This window comes from Urocitellus parryii, chromosome 1 (assembly GCF_045843805.1).
Source record: "Urocitellus parryii isolate mUroPar1 chromosome 1, mUroPar1.hap1, whole genome shotgun sequence".
Taxonomy (NCBI): domain Eukaryota; kingdom Metazoa; phylum Chordata; class Mammalia; order Rodentia; family Sciuridae; genus Urocitellus; species Urocitellus parryii.
The window spans coordinates 47,247,074-47,268,220 of NC_135531.1; positions in this window are offsets into that span (position 1 = coordinate 47,247,074).

Genomic DNA, 21,147 nt, shown 5'->3' on the forward strand with positions numbered 1-21,147 from the left:
GTGAGAGGCGCTTAAACACATCTTTGTGTCCAGAGCTTTCCCTACCCTTCTCAGGTCCTAGGGCTTGTCCGTGTGAAGGCGTATCTGGCCACGACCCCTGAAGACCCAATCATAGCACCTGACCTTGGGACACTGCCCCCCTTAATCTTCATTGGATGGGATTTTCCCCAGAATTTTTTTGTTCCCCAATAAAAGTCCACTCCCTAGAATGTTCTCTCTCTCGAGCTGGCCTCTTCAGTAAACCTCACTACTCAAATAGGTAGCTTGAAGCTCGGGGTACTAGAAGCAGTCCTGGAGCTGGTTTAAAGGTAATTAGAGCCTGTCTCTTTAATTCAAACTCCTTTTGGATTTCTCATATAGCTGAACCTTCATTTATGAAGCCTGTGCTGGCCGCAGGCTAAACATCCATATATTATATATCAAGTGCAAAATGTATTCTACTATCATATATAACTAATTAAAACAAAAAAATAAAACAGTGTAAATTCTTAAATTTCCTAGAATTTATTTCTTTCCTTTCTAGAGAGCATGATGATCTTAAACACCATTTCTTCAAACCTGTTTTATTGCCCCCAATACAGTTAGCCTTTTCCAATAAACAACAATGTGGTATATTTCAAATATGAAGACAAAATTGACCACCATTCCTTCTCTCTCTTTTGTTTTTATTGTTGTTGTATGTTTGTTTGTTTTGTTTCACTAGTATGGACGGTTTGCTTGTGGTGGAGCAACCAGATAATTTATCGAGTCTACTTTGCTATTTACACAATTATGAAATAACTAACTTGTTTTACTGAGTTAGTCTTGACTACAAAACTCAGGTTTCTACTAAATATATAAAAACCAAATGCTTTACATTATCTTACAGAAATGAGGGTGCTAAATAATAACACAAATTCATAAGGTTCTTGTGGGGATTACTTGAGTTAAGTATATGCTTAACTTGGTGCCCAATACATATTAAATACTGAATAAATGTATCAATTTTTCATCATTAACTTAATCAGCACAATATACAGTATACAACAGGGCAAAGATGCCCAAACCTGATTCTCACCTTCCTTTTGCATTGGTTTCTTAGAAACCAAGAAATGTCAGGAGAATTTATGATATTGGCTCTCGTTTAAAATTATAGCGGTGCATAAATCTAGTTTGTTTTCAAGTTTCTTTTTGAAAATGAGCATCACTCTAAATGTTAAGGATTTACATAAAATTTAGTCATTACTTTATTTTGTAGTCCTCTGAAAACTCATACAAATTTTCTGACAATCTAGAATTAATCAAATGCAGAGCTCTGTAAATTGCAGGGATTTTTTTAACTATTTCACACAAAAATACTAATAAAAAGTATAAACATATTGGGAAACGTGAAAAAACACATTTTAGGTGGATTAGAGTAGGGAGAAATACAAACAATTCATTCATACATGCATTCATTCATTCATTCAAGTATTTTGTGAGTTGCTTTTCTCATTAATCCTTCATTTCTAATCTACCAAATCTCTTCATCTTTTAAAAATTCCTTTGATTTGAAAAGCAAATTTCCATATCTACTCTTTCCTTACTACCATCACTATCATGGCTCTAAGGATTCTTACTTTCAAGATAGAAATACTTCTTGGGTTTCTTCCTACTCTTCCCTGTCTTCCTTTCCATACTTACCCTTTGCTTGAAATGTATATATTGGCAAATTACAGTTTAAAGTCACTGTCTTTTAAAAGACCGATTTGAAATTTTCTTATGTCATTTGTAAAGTTCTAAGAAAACATCTTAAATCTATGAGTGAGTCAATAAAAACAATTTGAAAGACAGCATGGGTAACATCAGTGATCAAAATTCATCATGATGTGCTTGGCACAAAAGACTTTCTTAATGAATTATCCATTAAGATGTCAGGCAAATTAATTAGCATGGACTTTTTAAAAAAGTGGAAGAGAAGGAAATAGTTAAGTACCCTGGATGCTAAAGGAAATCAATTAGCACTCGGAGGAGGCCAGCTGTAACTGTCATGGCTTCTTTCTACTCTCTGGACCAGAATAAACCTGTTATTTTGTTTTCCTGACTTTATATACATTAAATACTCTCTGAGAAACTAGAGTATAGGAGTTGACTTCAGAGTCACTTTGGCTTTTGAATCCTAAATGGGAATTTTATATCAATATCTAATTTTGCAATATCACATGTCATTAATTTTATCAACCCCCCATTTTTAGCCCCTCCACCACCACCAAGGAATTGCAAAGGAAAATGAGAATCTGATCACTGAGAGTTTGAACCCTATGAAAGAAGGGTATCTTTTATTGTTTACTTTCATTGTTGAACGTGAATCACTTGACTTGAAGATATTTTCCCACTCTTCAAGTGCCCCACCTAATGGCAAGAGATGTGAATAGCAGCCATTTGGGGATCTCAAAATAGACAAAAATAATTGTCTATATCTGTGCAAACTTATAGCCTTATGATTGAAAGATGAATATTTTTTTCTCTCTGCTTCACAGTCCTACACTATATTCCCCCTCAACTGGCAACAGATACCTCAGAACAAAGCAATCACATAAAGCAGAGAGTCCATAATCCCACTCTAGCTGGTAAAAAGAACCTGTATTCAAATGCCATCTGTGAGCACCATGAATTCAGGCACTGTTAAATCTCTTTTCTTTTCAATTTGCCTCTAGTGACTATCTATTGTCTGTTCTTAGAGATGGAAAATTGTGATGATGTTTAAGGAAGATAACAGATGAAAAGGCTTAGCATATTCTTATTCTAGATGGTCACAAAAATCATCTACCCTCCAGTACCCCTATTTTACAGGGGAATAGACAGAGGTGCAACAAGGAAAGTGATTTTTCCATAAATCTCATATATCTGTAGTGGCAGATGAAAGGGCTTATTCTCCAGACTGCTGCCTCAACCACCACTGGAAAACTACCCATCAACCATTTTTCTGATAATCACATCCTTTCAGTCTTCTACTAATAACAAGTAAAATGTTATATCATGGCTCTAATAAATTAGGAGGGAAAAGTGAAGGGGCATTTTTTTAAAAGTTAGAGTTAGGTCATGTGCAAAATTAGGGTATATCCCCAACAAAATTAAGTGCATTATTATAAAAGAATGAACAAAATAGATTTGCCTAGTATGACTTATACATTGCAGATCAGTGTAGTCAGTAAAATTGAGAATCCTTTCCAGAGCTCAAGGTTTGGTGTCAGTAACTGAAATTCATCATGCTCCTTGAAATGTTTTCCATTGTCCTTCCATATCAACTTAGAGTTGGCCTTTGTGTCATATCAGCTGAATTTGATCAGATTCCATTATATCTCTGAGGACCTATTTAAAACCCTTTGTTCGGCTGGCTTTTCTTTGAGTCATTTGCTTTGTTGTTATGTAGTTTGAATTGCTCATGTTTTTTTTGTTTTTGTGTGTGTGTGTATGTGTGTGTATGTGCCTCTCTTATCTTGGTAGTAATATTTTAGCTACAGAATACCTGTCCCAAATTTAACTCCCACATACATGATACCTCTTACATACATACAGATTTATGATCTAAAAAAACAGTGTTAAGAGTGTGGTCCTCCAACCAACTACATCAGAATCACCTGGGCCACTGGTTTAAATGTGATGGTTTCTGACCCTTAGCCAGTCATATTAAATTAATTATCTCTTGGGGTAAACTTCAAGAATATGCATTTAAAGCAGTTATTCTTGATGATTTCAATGCCCATTAAATTAAGACTTACTGCCAAGAAGATTCTTTAAAAAAAAATGCCATCCAATCACCATGGACAAAGTAAGAAATTAATTTTGTGTTTACCACAGGAAGCCCAGCAGTTGGTACCCTTTTCACCTGGTACTTCAGATTGAGTCTCAGAACTCCTTAAATTAATGAGAACCTTCAGTGGCAGGATTTTAAATGTTTTGTGCCTACTCCCTGTCCTGAGAACAAATTACACAGCAACACAGATGGTTTTCAGTTATCTGTTTTTTCAAACAATCTAAGTAAATTGGAAAACACAATGTGTTATTATCAAATAACAGCTGCACCCAAACCTACTAAACTAAAATTCAAGGTCATTTTGAAAGAAGAAAAAAGAGGTATATAGTCTGTCTTCTTAATTGAAAGCCTGGACTAAATCCTGGAATGGTTATATTATTTCAAACATTGCTTTGGTCAGTTATTAAAAACTTCGGTGTTTTTCTTATCTTCCTCCTAATTATTATTTTTCTCTCCATTCCTTCCATTTTGAGCTCTCTATTTTTGATCACTTATTACTCTGTATCTTTACCTCTTGAGAAATTTCTTGATCCCATTCCTGTTTTCTCATTGGTGAATTTAGCTCATGCCATTTGCCTCCTCTGAGCAGCTTGGTTTCCTGAGCAGTCTTTTCTGTCAGTCTTTGCTCTTTCTGGTAGGAAATATGGCTTTAAATTTACCCAAGCTGAAAGGTACAGATAGGTCTAATTCTATAGACAGCAAAGATCAATACACAAAGAAGTGGGTAATACCAGATTATATTCTGTTCTCTTCTGATGACTATAATAATTGTGCTCACCATTTCAGGGAAGCATGAGCCTTAGATATGGCAGTGCTCTGGAAAGTCATTGACCATACAGGAACTGTGCAAAGATACCTCCTGAATTGTGCCTCTACCAAATGTGCCAAAAGCTGAAACTTTTTTCTTCCAACCTTTAACATCCTTTTGCCTATACCTTGAGTTAAACAGGACAGGAGTAAAACTAGGGAAGGGCAAATGAACATAGAACACAAAACACAACCCACCCCAGGGGAGCCCCATTGCCTCCCTGGAATTCTTGACAAAACTCAAAGAAGGAAAAGAAGCATCTAGCTGCAAGCATGGGGAAGGACAGATCTATCGGTTGGGAACTCTTTCCTAGAAATGAATGCATCATTTAATTAACCACAAAATGCCACAAATATGTCTTTAATACCCTTTATTTTCCAAATAGCAATTTAGTCATTCATTTATTCCATTAATCTTCAATACTTTGTTTTCAAGGAAAATCATCATTTAATAGAAACAATTCTTCCCAAACTCTTAATATAAAGATGAATCAAGCAATGGATTCAAGAGTGCGCCAATAAATGTATTCCTAAGTTACAAATGGTAATACTCAAAGTAAAATGAAGAGTAAAACTAAGGATGCAAGATAGTCAAAAGAAATATTTGATTTACAAATATCTAGAGACACTGTTTGTCACTTAAACCTGGAACTTTCCTGGAGGCTAGTGGAATCTGCATTATGTGCCAAACCCCCAAACCTAGTAAAATTTGAAAGTTAATTATTTTCCTTTTCTCCTTCCATTCTATTTAAGCGATCAAAAAGTTTCTACTTCCATGAATAAAGATGGACCATCCAGTAAATATTGCAGCAACAAAAAGATATCACTTTGGAAAAATAGGAGGTGAATGTCTATCACTCCTTAGACCTTAATTATAGGGTGACTTAAAAATGCTAAATGAAGACACAGACTGAAACTGTGCTCATAGAATGATGTAGTCACCGGGGAACTGACAGTCAAGGAAAATGTGACGGGAATCTTGTCCCACTTATATCATGCTAGGATTCCTAAGAAATTGTAAGAGGACCTAAGTTGTTTGACAGAAGTCTGGGCTAAACCAACTCACTGATTGGAGGAGTCACTGCATGGTCCAAGGATGCTCATCTCAGAAGGGTGTGCAATTAAACCAAGAGCTGTGGGACATAGATTTTCTTTATTTCAGACTGCAGAGCACCCTGGTTACATCAAGATCAACCGGAAAGATTGAAGTAAGGTGTGGACAAAGCCAAGGAGCACCTGAAAACCCCAAAAGAGCTAATCACCAATATTTATCAAAGTTAAAACCAAAACCCTATGAAGAAGAATGTTTTTCTGGTTGGAGGTTTGGAGCAGGTTTTTTTGGCATGGTAAGACGAAGACATTAATGACTCAGTTTTTCCAACTGCATCATTCCTGTCTTTCCCTGGGGGAAAAAAAAAGAAAAACTCATTGGCTCTTTGCTAAACTCCCTCCTGAATAGACCACTGCATGACCACAGGTATGTGCATTTATGTTTGTACTTAGTTACTAATATTACTATACCTCCTGCAACATGATGATTTAAAAAAGGAAAGAACACTCTTTTCTCAGTATGTTTTTATGATATGCTTGTAATTACTGAGAAATATGTCTTCTATCCCTCATCTGTAAGAAAATCTATCAGAATATGGATAAAATAGCTCACCATGGGGCATAATTCATCTTCTGAAAATGTTTCAAATGTCTATCCTTTCAGTTTTGGTGCATTTGAAAGTAAATGGATTTGTTTGTCAAGCATGGGAGGAAAATGAAAAACCATAAGCATTAAAAAATTTCATGGCAGAAATTATCCATAATCTTGGAGCAAAAAAAACCCTTCCTAAGCAGAATACAAAAATGAAGAAAAAGATCAATTACATTTTTACAATACAGAATATGTACCTCTATCTCACTGGTAATTTTTAACAGTATCATAGTTTTATACAATATTTAGAAGTTCCCAAAATATCTTAAATTAATTAAATCATTTTTTTTCCAAACTGAATCACTTAATTACTGCCCTAATCCAACCCCTTCCCTTTCAAACTGCATAAGGAATTCTTTGCTGGGTTAGTTTCCTAATCTATTTACTTAATAAGATCCATTCATACTGCAGATTGAGAAAGGGAAAAGTTGAATCAAAACAAGAGATGAGGAACAGTTTCTAACTCCATCTTATTTGAGATGAGGAAATGGAACTCCATCTTATTTGATTCATTTATTAGTTCACTGACAGTTAACAATAATATATTTTTTTCAACAAGTCCTCTTTAGATCAGATACAATCCTGTTGAGTGAGATATAAGCATAATAAGTTTCAATTCCAAATAAACTATTTTGATATCTCCCCTCTCCCTCTGTTCCTCTTCATTACTGAAGAAAAATTCTAAAGTAATTGAGAGTGCATTTTTAAGCAAGAATAAAATAGCTTATTCCATTAGCTTCCTTTCCTCTTGATTGTAGCACAATTTTACATCACTTAATTTTTCATGGAACTTCCACTTATTTTTAGTTTGCATTATCCTGCGTGAAAACCTAAGAGACTCAATTTTACATTGTTTTCATATAAAACTGCTCACGATTTTTTACTCTAACTCTGTTCCCACCCTCTTTTCTCCTGCAAATTTTACCTTATAAATTATACTGATCATGATTTTCCAAGTCTAATCTGGGGGCAGAGAGATCCATAAAAAGTTAAAAACTTTTAAAGAGAAATAATTCAGGTTATCTATGAGAAAAGGCAATCTAGCATATTTTACAACCACTATGGGTAAGACGTTGCTATGTTGGACACTGTCATATTTAATCAATTTAATTCTTATAACAATCCTGTGAGGTAGTTATTATAATCTGTACTATTTTGCATGACTCCATTAAGGCTCAGCTTAGTGAAGTAATGACTAGCAATTGATATGCTGCCCTTTTAACACTGATCAACAGAATTTCAAGTATGAACTGTGATTGGGAATAAAGGGGGAAAACGGAGGAAGAGTGAACAGACCTTAGAGTTTGGACTTAAAGTCTTCAGTACAAATACCTTCTCTGTTATCTGATCAGAGTGTTTTCTTAAATGCAAAAAATAAAATGATAATAACATACCCTAATTTAAAAGGTCATTGTAAGTATCCAATAAAGTAACATTTGTGAAAATCACTTTGTAAACTGAAAAAGAACACATAAATTTTTGTAAATCAGTTATCATAATGAGATCTCCATACAAATATACACACAAAGAACACTTGATAAGAGAATTACAGTGCTTCAAAAGAACATGGAGAGAAAAGAGATGATGAGATAGATGATATATAATAGCATAATAGATGAAATAACAGAAGAGAACATCTCCTAAATTATAACAGTGTTTATGTAATTCTGAGGTACATTTATCTCTGACTCTTTAGTTTTTTGTATTGATCAAGGAAGTAATAAAAGAAAACACTCAGGAGTTTGATTTTAAAGAGCAGAAAAATAACTAGGAAAGCATACGTAAAAACAGAAAGCCATGGAAGCTGGCAGAAAGTGCAATAACATAACTATGGAAATATTTCAAGTTTTTGGATTAAAATATGTATCTGTCAGCATATGTTAGGGTCATGATTGCTGAAGTAAGGAAACTATTTTCTATTAAAGTCATTATACTATAGTGATTCATTCATGTCCATGTTTATAGCAGAACAATTTACAATAGCCCAACTATGGAACCAGCCCAGGTGGCCATCAACAGAGGAATGGATAAAAAAAACTGTGGTGCATATATACAATGGAGTTGTATTAAGATAGGAGGAGGAGGAAGAGGAGGAGGAGGAGGAGGAGGAGGAGGAGGAATAATTTTGTCATTTTCAAGAAAATGGATGGAACTTTACAATAGTATGCTAAGTTAAATAAGCCAAACCCAGAAGGTTAAGGATCATATGTAGAAGCTAGAGAGGAAAAAGGAAAATAAAGGTGGGGGCAGAGATCTCATAAAAATCAAGAGAAATAAGTAGAGTATAAGAAAGAGATGGGGGGTTGGGGTTGTGGCTCAGCGGTAGAGCACTCGCTTCGCACACGTGGAAACCCTGGGTTTGATCCTCAGCACCACATAAAAATAAATAAACAAAATGAAGATAATGTGCCTATATATAACTATACATATATATCCCTTTATATATAGTTATATATAAAGGGATGGGGGACAGGAGGCAGAAGAGAGGAAAAGTAGAAATACTGAGGAATGATATTGGCCAAATTATTTTGTTACATTGTGTGCATGTATGAATATGTAACAACAAAACCCATCTTATGTATAATTACATTGCACCAATAAAAAACATGGAAAAAATTATTTTTTATGTTACAAAATCAGTCTACCTTCAGAAATTAAACTGCAGTGGAATTTGGAACTAAAGATAGTTCATCTGTACAAAATGTAATGGACTTTGTCATTTGTCAATGTGTACATCAGCTGGATAGAAAGATGAAGCAAAATAGTATACATGAATCAAACCTGGCTGCTTCTTTGTAAGGGTAAGGTAATAAACTATACAAGGAATTGCAATTTTTTTAAAGAGAGAAACACCATATCCCTTGGTAGATACAATTGATTCCTGAAATTATCTTGTGTAGAAAATGCACACAGAGGATTCCAAGATGGCAGGCCAGAGGGAGGCAGCATCCTGTGTCATTCCATGACCCAGGTCTCATCTAGTTGGAATACTGCATCTCAGAAAGTGTAAGAGGACCCCTATTCAGGTGATTTCCACAGAAACTCATACGTTGCTGGCGGGACTGTAAACTGGTGCAGCCAATATGGAAAGCAGTATGGAGATTCCTTGGAAATCTGGGAATGGAACCACCATTTGACCAAGCTATCCCTTCTCCTCGGACTATACCAGAAGGACTTAAAAACAGCATACTATAGGGACACAACCACATAGATGTTTATAGCAGCCCAATTCACAATAGCTAAACTGTGGAGCCAACCTAGATGCCCTTCAGTGGATGAATGGATAAAAAAAATATGGATATATACCCAATGGAATTTTACTCAGCAACAAAAGAGATTAAAATCATGGCATTTGAAGGTAAATGGATGGCACTGGAAAAGACAACATTAAGTGAAGTTAGCCAATCCCAAAAAAAAACAAATGCTGAATGTTTCTCTGTTAGAAGGAGGCTGACTCATAGTGGGATAGGGAGGGGGAACATGGGAGGAATAGATGAATTCTAGATAGGGCAGAGGGGTGGGAAAAAAAGGGAGGGGGCAGGGGATTAGTAAGGATGGTGGAATGTGATAGACATCATTATCCAAAGTACATGTATGAAGACACGAATTGGTGTCAACAGACTTTATATACAAACAGAAATATGAAAAATTATGCTATATATATGTAATAAGAATTGTAATGCATTCTACTATCATTTTTTAAATCAATAAAAAGAGCATTGTAATAAAAAATTAAAGGAAAAATAAATGCAAATACAAAAGCTCTGGGAAAAAAAGAAAATGCACAAAGAGAAACGTTCTTCACAGAGAAGGAATATTAAAGAAGACCGTTGTGAAGTTTTCAGAATTGGGCTTTTTATCCTTCTTTTCCATAAAGGATGAAAACCCATCTAGTCACTTTAACACAGTCAAATCTGAATGTCCATTGAAGTAGCACATAGAGACAAAATGGAGATTGATCAAATTTAATTTTAAATTGAGTTTTAGTTTTTAAATTGAAAATTAATTTACACTGGATTATACAAAAAGGAAAGGGAAGGGGGATGGGAATGGGAAAGACAGCAGAATGAATCAGACATATCTTTCCTGTGTTCATATATGAATACATAACCAGTATAACTCCGCATCATGTACAACCACAAGAATGGGAAGTTATATTCCATGAATGTATGTATATTCTGTCATATATAACTAAAAAGAACAAATAAAGATGCATAAAGAAGAAAAATTAATTTAAACATATTATAAAACTTAAATAAGCAAAATACATTGATATGAAGTAGAAGGAAGGGTTAACTCATCTAAGGAGAGATTTGAATAGAAGCTCTTTTATTCTAAAACTCACATATGCTTTATAAATCTCTTTTCCACGAAGGATGAAAACCCATCTAGTCACTTTAACACAGTCAAATCTGAATGGCCACCCCCCTAATTAGATGAAGCATTTTCGAAAACATGTTCAAAAGGTCATACAGACTAGATGGCCAATTACTTTGGTGAAACTGCTATTTGCATAGGAGCTTTCTTACAATCTATTTGAGATTATAAAATAGAAACTGAAAAAAAGTGTTATATGCTCACATCCAGATAGGAGGCTTAAAATTTATTTTTGATCAAAACGCATATAAATGTAACTTTAAGGTTCTAAAATATCATGACTATTCAGTTTCATTAGTAAAATCTACATAAAATTAAGGGGCTTTCCCCTCATATTCTATGCAACTGTTTCAAATGTGTATTTTAGAGGCATTTAGGTATAATTATCACCTCTTCTTTGTATCTGTTCATTCATCCACCAAATAAAGAAAATAATAGTACTAGCATCATAGAATAGTTTTTTTAAAAAATTAAATAAAGAATGTATATACATAAAATGTTGGCATTTGATAGGCACTCAATAAATTTTGATCACAAAACACTATCATAAAATTATTTTATAAAATGACTTAAAATATAATTGCCTGTGTTATGTACCCCCAATACATACATATACCTATATTTACATATAGACATATACAAAATACAATAGTTCCCCTCTCCTTATGGGGGAACATTTCATAACCCCCATTGGATATGTTAAACCACAAATACTGCTAAACCCCATAAATATGTATTATCATATATTTCTGTTCCTATAATAAAGTTTGGTTATAAAATAGGTCTGGTATGAGATTAATAATAACCAACAATAAAGTAGAAATTATACTATATTAAAAGTTACGTGAATGTGATCTCTCAGTCTATCTCAAAATGCCTTATTGTACTGTTCTCACCCTTCTTTTACTTGTGATATGTGAGATGAAACTATGGCTATATGATAAGGTGAAGGGAGGTGAGTGCATCAGGTGTTTTGAGGTTGCTTTAAGCTCCTGTATAGGGTTCTGTGAAATCAAGTATTGCAAACCTCCACAATCAAACTGACAACAAAGAAGAATGTCAGACTATATGACTAAAAGGTGGATAGGAAATGCAGCATGTATATGCTAGACAAAGGGATAATTGATGTGCAGGCAGGATGGATTAGGAGGACACAAGGGTTTATAACATTATTCAGAAAGGCACATAATTTAAAACTAAGAATTCTTTATTTCTGGATTTTCCATTTAATATTTTCAAACCAGGATTGACCTGGGCTGATTTATGGATGTAAATCATATATCCATAACAAATCACAGAAAGCTAAACCATGCATAAGAGAAGAATAATGAACTTGAATGCCCCAAAGATTCAGACTTTGGTGGACAAATAAAAATAAGCAAAGCCCACTCCTCAGATAACTATGGAACATTCAGACCCCTTTCCAGTATTTCTGGGCACACCCAAAGGAGACATCCTGTCACATACCTGGTTAGATTTGTTACAGCTCCCCTGAGCCAATATTCCAATTCTACAACCATCACTGCTCTTCTCCCCCTCTTCCCTGCTCCCTTCTCTTTGTCTAAAGCAAGCCTTTCTTACTCCCTGTGGCAACATTGTGACAATACATCTGTAATTACAGAAAATTTAAGGAAAGGGTTGAAAAAAAGAAACAGAACAAACAACACCTTTAAAACTAGCCATAAGACCCCACTATTTCTAACGTGGCTTTAGAGGAGCTCTCTCTGCTATAGGGACAATTGGAAATCACTTATAAGCTCTGCCTGCTGTGGAGGCTCCATCCCTGTAGAGGCTTTCACTCCACAGCAGTACCTCCACAGCACTGCCTCTCCCAAAAATCAATCTCTCTCTCTCTCTCTCTCTCTCTCTCTCTCTCTCTCTCTCTCTCTCTCAGGAGCAAAATGTTTTAAAATTCCTAATACCTCGTTATGCAAATACTCATTCTTTTCATTTACCCTCTCTTCCCAACAAACCTGGGTAGCCTCCACTCACAGTTTAAATGTCTCCCTTGTTACACTAGGCAATGCAAACACATCTGGTGTTTACGATGCAATTGTTATCTAACTATAAATATATATGTATATATATTCATATATATGTATGTGTGTGTGTGTGTGTGTATTTGACTCTAAATATGTTACAGTTTATTTTCAGTAGACACATGGTATAATAGATATATCAGCATACTGGTGATGCCTATAGTCATATGTGTGAGGCTCCATGGTGTAATGACCTCAAGGAAATTTGAAATTAGGCAACATGAAGTAGATATAGCCTTCTCTTATTACTAGTTGTATAATCTTGACTAACTCCCTTAACCTAGCTAAGATGTATTTTGAGTTTTCATGAAATGAAGATAAAAGTAATTGCCTTTTTAGTTTAAATCCATCCCATTTATTGATTCTTGATTTTACTTCTTGCACTTGTTAAGGAAGTCTTGTTAAGGAAGTCAGGTCCTAAGCCGACATGATGAAGACTTGGGACTACTTTTACTTCTGTTAGGCACAGGGTATCTGTTCTAGTGCCGAAGTATTTGATCCACTTTTAGTTAAATTTCATGCAGGGTGAGAGATAGGGGTTTAGTTTCATTTTGTTACATGTGGATTTCCAATTTCCCCAGCATCGTTTATTGAATAGGCTATCTTTTCTCCAGTGAATGTTTTTGGTGCCTTTGTCTATTATGAGATAACTATATTTATGTGGGTTTGTCTCTGAGTCTTCTATTTTGTACCATTGGTCTACGTGTCTGTTTTGGTGCCAATACCATGCTGTTTTTGTCATCATGGCTCTGTAGTATAGCTTAAGGTCTGGTATTGTGATGCCTCCTGCTTCACTCTTCTTGTTAAGGATTTTTTTTTTTTTTGGCTATTCTGGGTTTTTAATTTTTTCAAATGAATTTCATAAATACTTTTTCTAGTTCTGTGAAGAATGTTGTTAGGATTTTAATTGGGATTTTAATTGGAATTGCATTAAATCTTTATAATGCTTTTGGTAGTATGGCCATTTTGACAACATTAACTCTGCCTATCCAGGAACATGGGAGGCCTTTCCATCTTCTAAGGTATTCTTCTGTTTTTTTCTTTAGTGTTCTATAATTTTCATTGTAGAAAAGCCTTTTTTCATCAAAGGAAACAATCAATAGTATGAAGAGAGAGCCTATAGAATGGGAGAAAATCTTTGCCACATGTACCTCTGATAGAGCATTAATCTCCAGGATATATAAATAACTAAAAAAATAACCAAATCAATAAATGGGTGAAGGAACTGAACAGATACTTCACAGAAGAAATACCATTAATCAACAAACATGAAAAAAATGTTCAACATCTTTAGAAATTAGAGAAATGCAAATCAAAACTACTCTACGATCTCATCTCACCCAAGTCAAAATGGCAATTACCAAGAATACAAACAACAAAAATGTTGGTGAGAATTTGCTGATGGGACTGCAAATTGGTGCAACCATTATAGAAAGAGATATGAAGATTCTTCAGAAAATTTGGAATGGAACAACCATATGACCCAGCTATCCCACTTCTTGGTTTATACCCAAAGGACTTAAAGTTAGCATTCTACAGTGATGAAAGCTGTTAGGGTCTGTAAACAAGTCAAGATGGCACCTGGCAGAAAGCACATCAATGTTTACAGCTGCTCAATTCACAATACTTAAACTATGGAACCAACTTGGGGCCCTTCAACAGATGGATGGATATAAAAATGTGGTATATATACACAATGGAATTTAATTCAGCCTTAAAGAAGAATGAAATTATGGCATTTGCTGGTAAATGGACGGAGCTAGAGAATATGATTCTAAGCAAAATAAGCCAATCCCCCCAAACCAAAAGCCAAATGTTGCTTTGATAGGCAGATGCTAATTCACAATGTGAGGCGGGGGCTAGGGAACAATAGAGGTACTTTAGATTAGGTAGAGAGGAGTGGAGAGAGGGGAGAGAATATGGGGATAGGAAGGATAGTAGAATGAATCAGACATTATTACCCTATGGACACATATAACTGTATGGCCAGTGTGATTCCATAACATGAACAACCAGAAGAATGAGAAATTATACTCCATTATATATGGTGTATCAAAGTACATTCTACTGTCATGTATAATTAATTAAAACAAATAAAAATAAATAAATAAAATACATTGAATGCTAAAAAAAATTGCCTTTCCTATTTCTAAGTCTTTGTGAGGAAAAATAAATGTTGCAATGGTATGCTGAAACTTGCATTGTACAAAATAATTTGTACAATCATTGTACAAAAATAATTTATCATTATTGTTATTATTAGTCACATTAGCATGCATATGTATTAGTCCTTAATTCCACTTGACATCTGGTATAATAATGTAACATTTCATTAAATCAATTTATACACACAATCATATATGCATAATTAGGCTTTGCTATAATTACTTTATGCAAAACAATGAATTATGAATAATGAATGTAATATAAATTACAAACATATGCATGCATGTACACACACACAAAATCAGCTTCCACTTCATTGTGAATTTAGCCTATAAGAGCTGAGTTAAATTCAATCAAAAGCAATTGTGAAAAGATTTGAAGTAACACTTAGTACACAGCTAGTAGGAAAAAGTAAAGGTTGTCACAGAAATAGTAATTCAAGTGTCACTATCTTCCATACACAATATTTATGTAATTGTACTACTTCTTACTACAGTGGCATATTTTAATGAGATCCAGCTTCAGAAGGAAGAACAAAGTGATCCCCAGGGCATCAGAGTAATAAGTACATGAGATGAGATGAGAACTTGTAAATATGTAGCCTGCAGAGACATGAGCTGACATGCAGTGCTTGTTTAGATATTGGAAGCAATGATGAGTGAGAAGTTGAGAGAGATTTCTTGGGCTCTGACTTGGGCAATATGTTGAAGACTGGAGCAATAAATTCAATGGAGAATATTTAGCAGCCTATTTTGGAAATGAAGAATGAAGAAGGACAGTGAATGAACCCAGTGTATGAAATATTGTATGGATGTCACAAATGTCCAATATTCATCAGGGTATAATTCTAGGACTAAGACCAGAAATCTTAGCTGGACATGAAAATCAAGAGATAGTCAGATAGAATATGGTTAAAGACAGAAATGGAAATATCTTGTTATCTTAAAATCCTGGACCAAGGATAGAATATTAGGGAATAGCATTATTTAAGGAGCATATAGCCCAGAAAATAGGGTTACCAAAATTACCTAAAGAGATACAAATGCACAGGAGTAACAAAAGTAACTAGGAGGTCTCATTCAAAAACCAAGGTTTAAAAGAGAGAGATTAACAATACTGCATTTGACATGTAAAAAAGAGAAGAAACTAAGTCCTCTGAGGCAATAGAGGAATTAGTCTTCAATAAGAAAAATCCCTCTCTTTTCAGACTTGAAGGAAAGCAATGGCAACAAGAGAAAAGAGGGCTTGGGTACACATTACTTTGAAGACATCTGAGAGGACACAGATTTGAAAATTTCACTCCAAGAAAGTTTTTCACTTTAGATGTTAAGTATGTTCTTACTGAGTATAGAATTCTGGGTTAACAGGGCTTTTGTTGTTGTTTTCCTTTTGGTACTTTACAGACAGTATTCTTTTGCCTTCTTGTTTGCACAGAAAAGTTCACTGTAATTCTTATCCTTGTTCTTCTGTAGGTAATTTGCTTCCCCCACCTCCCTGGGTGATTTTAACAGTCTTTGGGTTTCAGAAATTAAGTCTGATTTGCCTCTCTTCCTCTTTCCCTCTCTTTCTGTTTGTGTGTGCCTGTGTGTGCACATACACATGTGTGTTCATATGCATCTTGTTTGATGTACTTTGAGATTTTTAGTCTGTCATCACTTTTGGAAAATTTTTCAGCTATTATTTCTCCAAACATTTCTTCTTCATCATTTTCTCTTTCTTCTGTGATTTTAATTACACATACATTATACCACTATATAATGTACCATAGCTCTATTCTTCCCTCCTCTGATTTTTCCCTTTATATTCCAGTTGGCATAATTTCTACTGGCTTATCTTCAAGTTCACTGATTCTTTTGTTAACTGTGTCAACTCTACTAATGAACCCAAAGACTTTTTATCTGTTGCTATGTTTTTATTTCTACCATTTCCATTAGATTCCTTTCTCAGTTTCCATCTCTCTGCTGAAATTAGCTAACTTCTCTCACGTGTTGCCAACCTTTTGTATAAGAGCCTTTAACATATTGATCGTAGTTAATTTAAATTCCCTGATTAATAATTCCACATATATTCCTTATATGGGAGGTTTCTATATTTTGTCACTTCAGAGTATTTTCATTTGCATTTTCATAAAGGTGGATATCTTGCGTGGATCATAGATACTGAGGTAAATACTTTCCTATGCTTAAAGATGAGCATGATTTCCTTTTTGCTATGTCTTCTGTGTGAAAATCTGAGCTAATCTAGATAGGAATTAGGCTGGACTTGAGGTGTGTCATTGCTATAATTGACCATAGTAAATGTAGGCTTCAAATTTCTCTGGTGATCCCTTGTGATTACATTGTAGAATGGCTCACCAGTGGCTATTTTCTTGATATCTGCTTCCCCTTTTGGAGGCCCTCTCTTAGTGTTGGGCCCTAAATAGAATCTGTCTCTCAATTCTTGCAGTCAAATTCCACAGTTATTTTTACTCACAGTTTTTTAAGCTATTGATAGAGGGCCAGGAAGTAAGGATGGTCCTTGATGTTCTAATCAGGCCTTAGTCTTAGGTAGGCAGTGTGTGTCACTGGGTCTCCAGGGATGTAGACTTCACAAATGCTCTTGCCCCTTCTCTAACTGTAGTGCTAGTCCTAGTATATATTCCCACCCTGGTCCCAGAGATAGAGCGCTGCCATTTCCTGTTTCCTTCACCACCACCATTCCCCTACTCCCACCATAGTGAGTCACCTCCAGTACCCTAAGAAAACAACTCTTTTTTTTTAAGAGAGAGAGAGAGAGAGAGAGAGAGAGAGAAGAGAAGAGAGAGAAATGTTTTATTATTTATTTTTTTTTTTAGTTATTGGCGGACACAATATCTTTGTTGGTACATGGTGCTGAGGATCGAACCCAGGCCGCACACATGCCAGGCGAGCACGCTACCGCTTGAGCCACATCCCCAGCCCAACAACTCTTAATTGTTCTACTCTTGTCACTTAACTCTTAAATTCCATTGTGGGGATGAGTCTAGTTTCAGCCACTGCTGCCATTCTCCTTGATCTTCCATGTAATCTCCTGGTGGGATTTATGGAGGAAAATCTGCTACAGGATGTACCTCCTATATCTGTCCACATTCTGAAGCTAGCTTGTACTCATTCTTTGGAAATTCTTGAAAAATTTTAATTGAATCTTCTCACTGATTTATATGATATCTGATGGCATCTGGCAAAGGTAAACAGAGGAAGGCATTTTCTTTCTCCTCGCAGTTGACTGTCTTCCCAGATTTTATGGTAGTTGATGACCCTACAGTCTTAATTTATTGATAGATTTCTAAAAGTCATGAATGTGCAGTTTATATAGCTTTTTTATTCTTATAGTATGAGAATGGGAGGGGCCCACTCTGCAGCTGTCTGCAGTTCTGAGCTCAAACCAGAAGCTGAGCAGTTCATGCCAGTATTCCTGAATACTCTGAAATTAAGACATTGAGATTATCTTCTGGGAAAAACAGAAATGATTAGGACTGGGTAAGAATGGTGATTTTTTTTGATTCATGGATAATTTCATGCTTTCCATTATTTTTAATAGAATGAGAATGTTCTTATATAGTGTTCTTAGAACCAGGGAATGGGAGCCAGGCAGTAAGTGTGCCTTTAAAGGAAAAAGTTTTGTTCCAGCTCTAAGGAAAGGTTGCTTCTTTGGTTTGACAAAGATCAGGATAAGGTTCCTGCCTGGAATGTAGATGCTCCAGTTTAAACTGCTCTACATAATACTATAGAAGAAGCTTTTGCTGTGGGCAGAGTTGTATCTCTGAAGTTATTATGTATACTTGAAGAGAGGGCCCAACCTATAGAAGCATAGTGAGCAGATTCAGTGAGCTCAATGTGTGAATCAGGATCTTGCTTATACTTTGGGTGGGAGGGTAGCCATTGTTTGGGTTAATAAAAATGGATACTTTGCTGTAAGTATCATAATTGAAAAATTTTTGTTGAACTTGTTCTGAAAAAATATATAATCTTAAAAATATATAATCATAGACTCAAAGTTGAAAGACATCTTCCTTTTTAATGAGTCTATTTCCTTCATTTTACACGTGAGTAAAATAGAGACCAGCAAGGTAATTTACCTAAGGTCACATATTGGTGAGACTTTATAAAATTAAGGAACAGGATAGTTTAATAAATGACGTGTATTATTTCAAAGAAAGTATGATATTGGTTTCAAATGAGAAGATATCAATGAACATATTTGTTAATGTTCCTCACTTATGTCTGCTTATACATATATTATATACACATGTATAAATATAATACCAAGGATTTTAAAGCTATGAACTAAAAGATTCAAATTTCTTATAATTCAGAGTATGGTGTTAACAATAACTTGGAAATATCTTAGTTTAAGACTCTTTCAAAATTTCCTCAAAAATACTGGGCTAGAAAAACCTATTGGAAAGTTTTAAGCTACAACTATTTTGAATCATCCAACATTCAGTTCCTATTTTCACTGTTTTAGATTTCTTCCTTCTTGCATTAGGACATTTTTGAGTATTGTTTCAGGAAATCAGAACATACAAATTCTTACTAAACAGACACTACTATCCACACAAGTTTGTGCTTGCTTTTCTTTGACTACTCTGCAGTTATTTCATTTGCTTTGGGTGAGGGAATACATGCTGTGAATCCCTAGATGAGTAACTTAAAAAAAATCATTTGCTTGTTCAGTCCTCATAGGCATACATTCTGAAAATCACCCATCTTCTCCTCAAATCCTTTGTTTATCTTGGAATATCCCTTCAGAGACTATTGTTTCCGAGCAACATGTAGGTCTCTTTTGGTATGATTCATATAGTGTTGAAATGGAACCCCATGGGCAAATTAACACTGTGTAATGGCCTCTTCTAGAAAAACACAAGCTGAGCATTTAATAATATTTTAAAGTACTTACACGAAGCAGAGTTAAGGACCTTTAAAATTTGTGGTTCCTATTTTAAATTAGTTTCTAGAAAGGATTTTTTTTTTTTTTTTTTTGGTGGCACTGTGGTGTTATCACTTGTCTTCAGTAGTTTTAATACATTTGGTTTTTAATGTTTAATGAGCCAAATTCTCACAAAGCTTAAATTCCAAAATGATAAGTGCATTGTGATCTCCAGGTCTCTTAGGTAACATTTGGTAAGCGCCTCCATGGAATGTACCTGTTACAGTGTAGTCAAATAGCTGGTGAGGCTTTAATAAATATTGTTGACAAGGCATGTTGGAGGCTAACAGCATGGCCAAATTCCTAACACAGAAGCAATATTGCCAAAACATAAATCCAGACTGGTACCATAGGGTAGGGATATGACTGTAAGGGATTTTAAACTAGATGTCTTTTCCCAGTCCTTGAGCTATAGATGGGACTGTATACCCAATTCCAGGTATGAGACATGAGACACAACTTTGGTGAAAAAAGGAATTGGAAAGCAAGGTGGGGGGGCTGTAGCATATAATCATGATACATCCTTGGCTTTGGCATCATGACTTTTCATTTGCATAACTTAGAGGAGTCTGTGAATTGACAAGAGTGAGTTTTTTCAATAACAAAAGTAAATTTTTTGTTGTTGATGATTTCATTTTTGATGGATCAATTCCATTTTAATTTTTTTAACTTTTTATGGAATCAGTATTTATTGAACAATCAATTCCATTTTTAAAATCCTTAAGAATTAAAAGGTTTCATTCAGAAGCATATAATACAACTGGATATCTTATAACATTTTTATTGTCTGGTTGATTTGTGGGGTTTTGTTTTGTTTTATTTGTTTTTTCTTGGTACTGGGATTGAACCCAGTGATGCTTAACCACTGAGCCACATTCCCAGCCTTTTTAAAAATATTTTATTTAGAAACAGGGTCTTGCTGAGTTGCTCAGGGCTTTGCTAAATTGCTAAAGCTAGCTTTGAATTTGCAATCCCTCAGCCTTCTGAGCACTACCATGTCTGGTTAGTTTGGGTTTTTTGTTTGTTTGCTTTTACTTTGCAATGTGCTTTCACAAGTATTTTTTTCATTTTACCCCTGATTTAAAAAAAAACAACTAAATTTGGGGGCCATTTGATAATAAATCTAATTAAAGTTCTCTTAACCCACTTCCTCCATCAAAACACACATATATAAAGCCAAAACTAAAACTTAGGGATGATTCCCATGTTACACTTGAAAGTATTGAGAAAGAAAGTAAACACATTGATAATTTTAAGTATTGTTGTTGTTGTTGTTTTTAGCATTCAAAACTCTTGCTTACTGATGACCGAATTTTAAAAATCTTAAACATGAT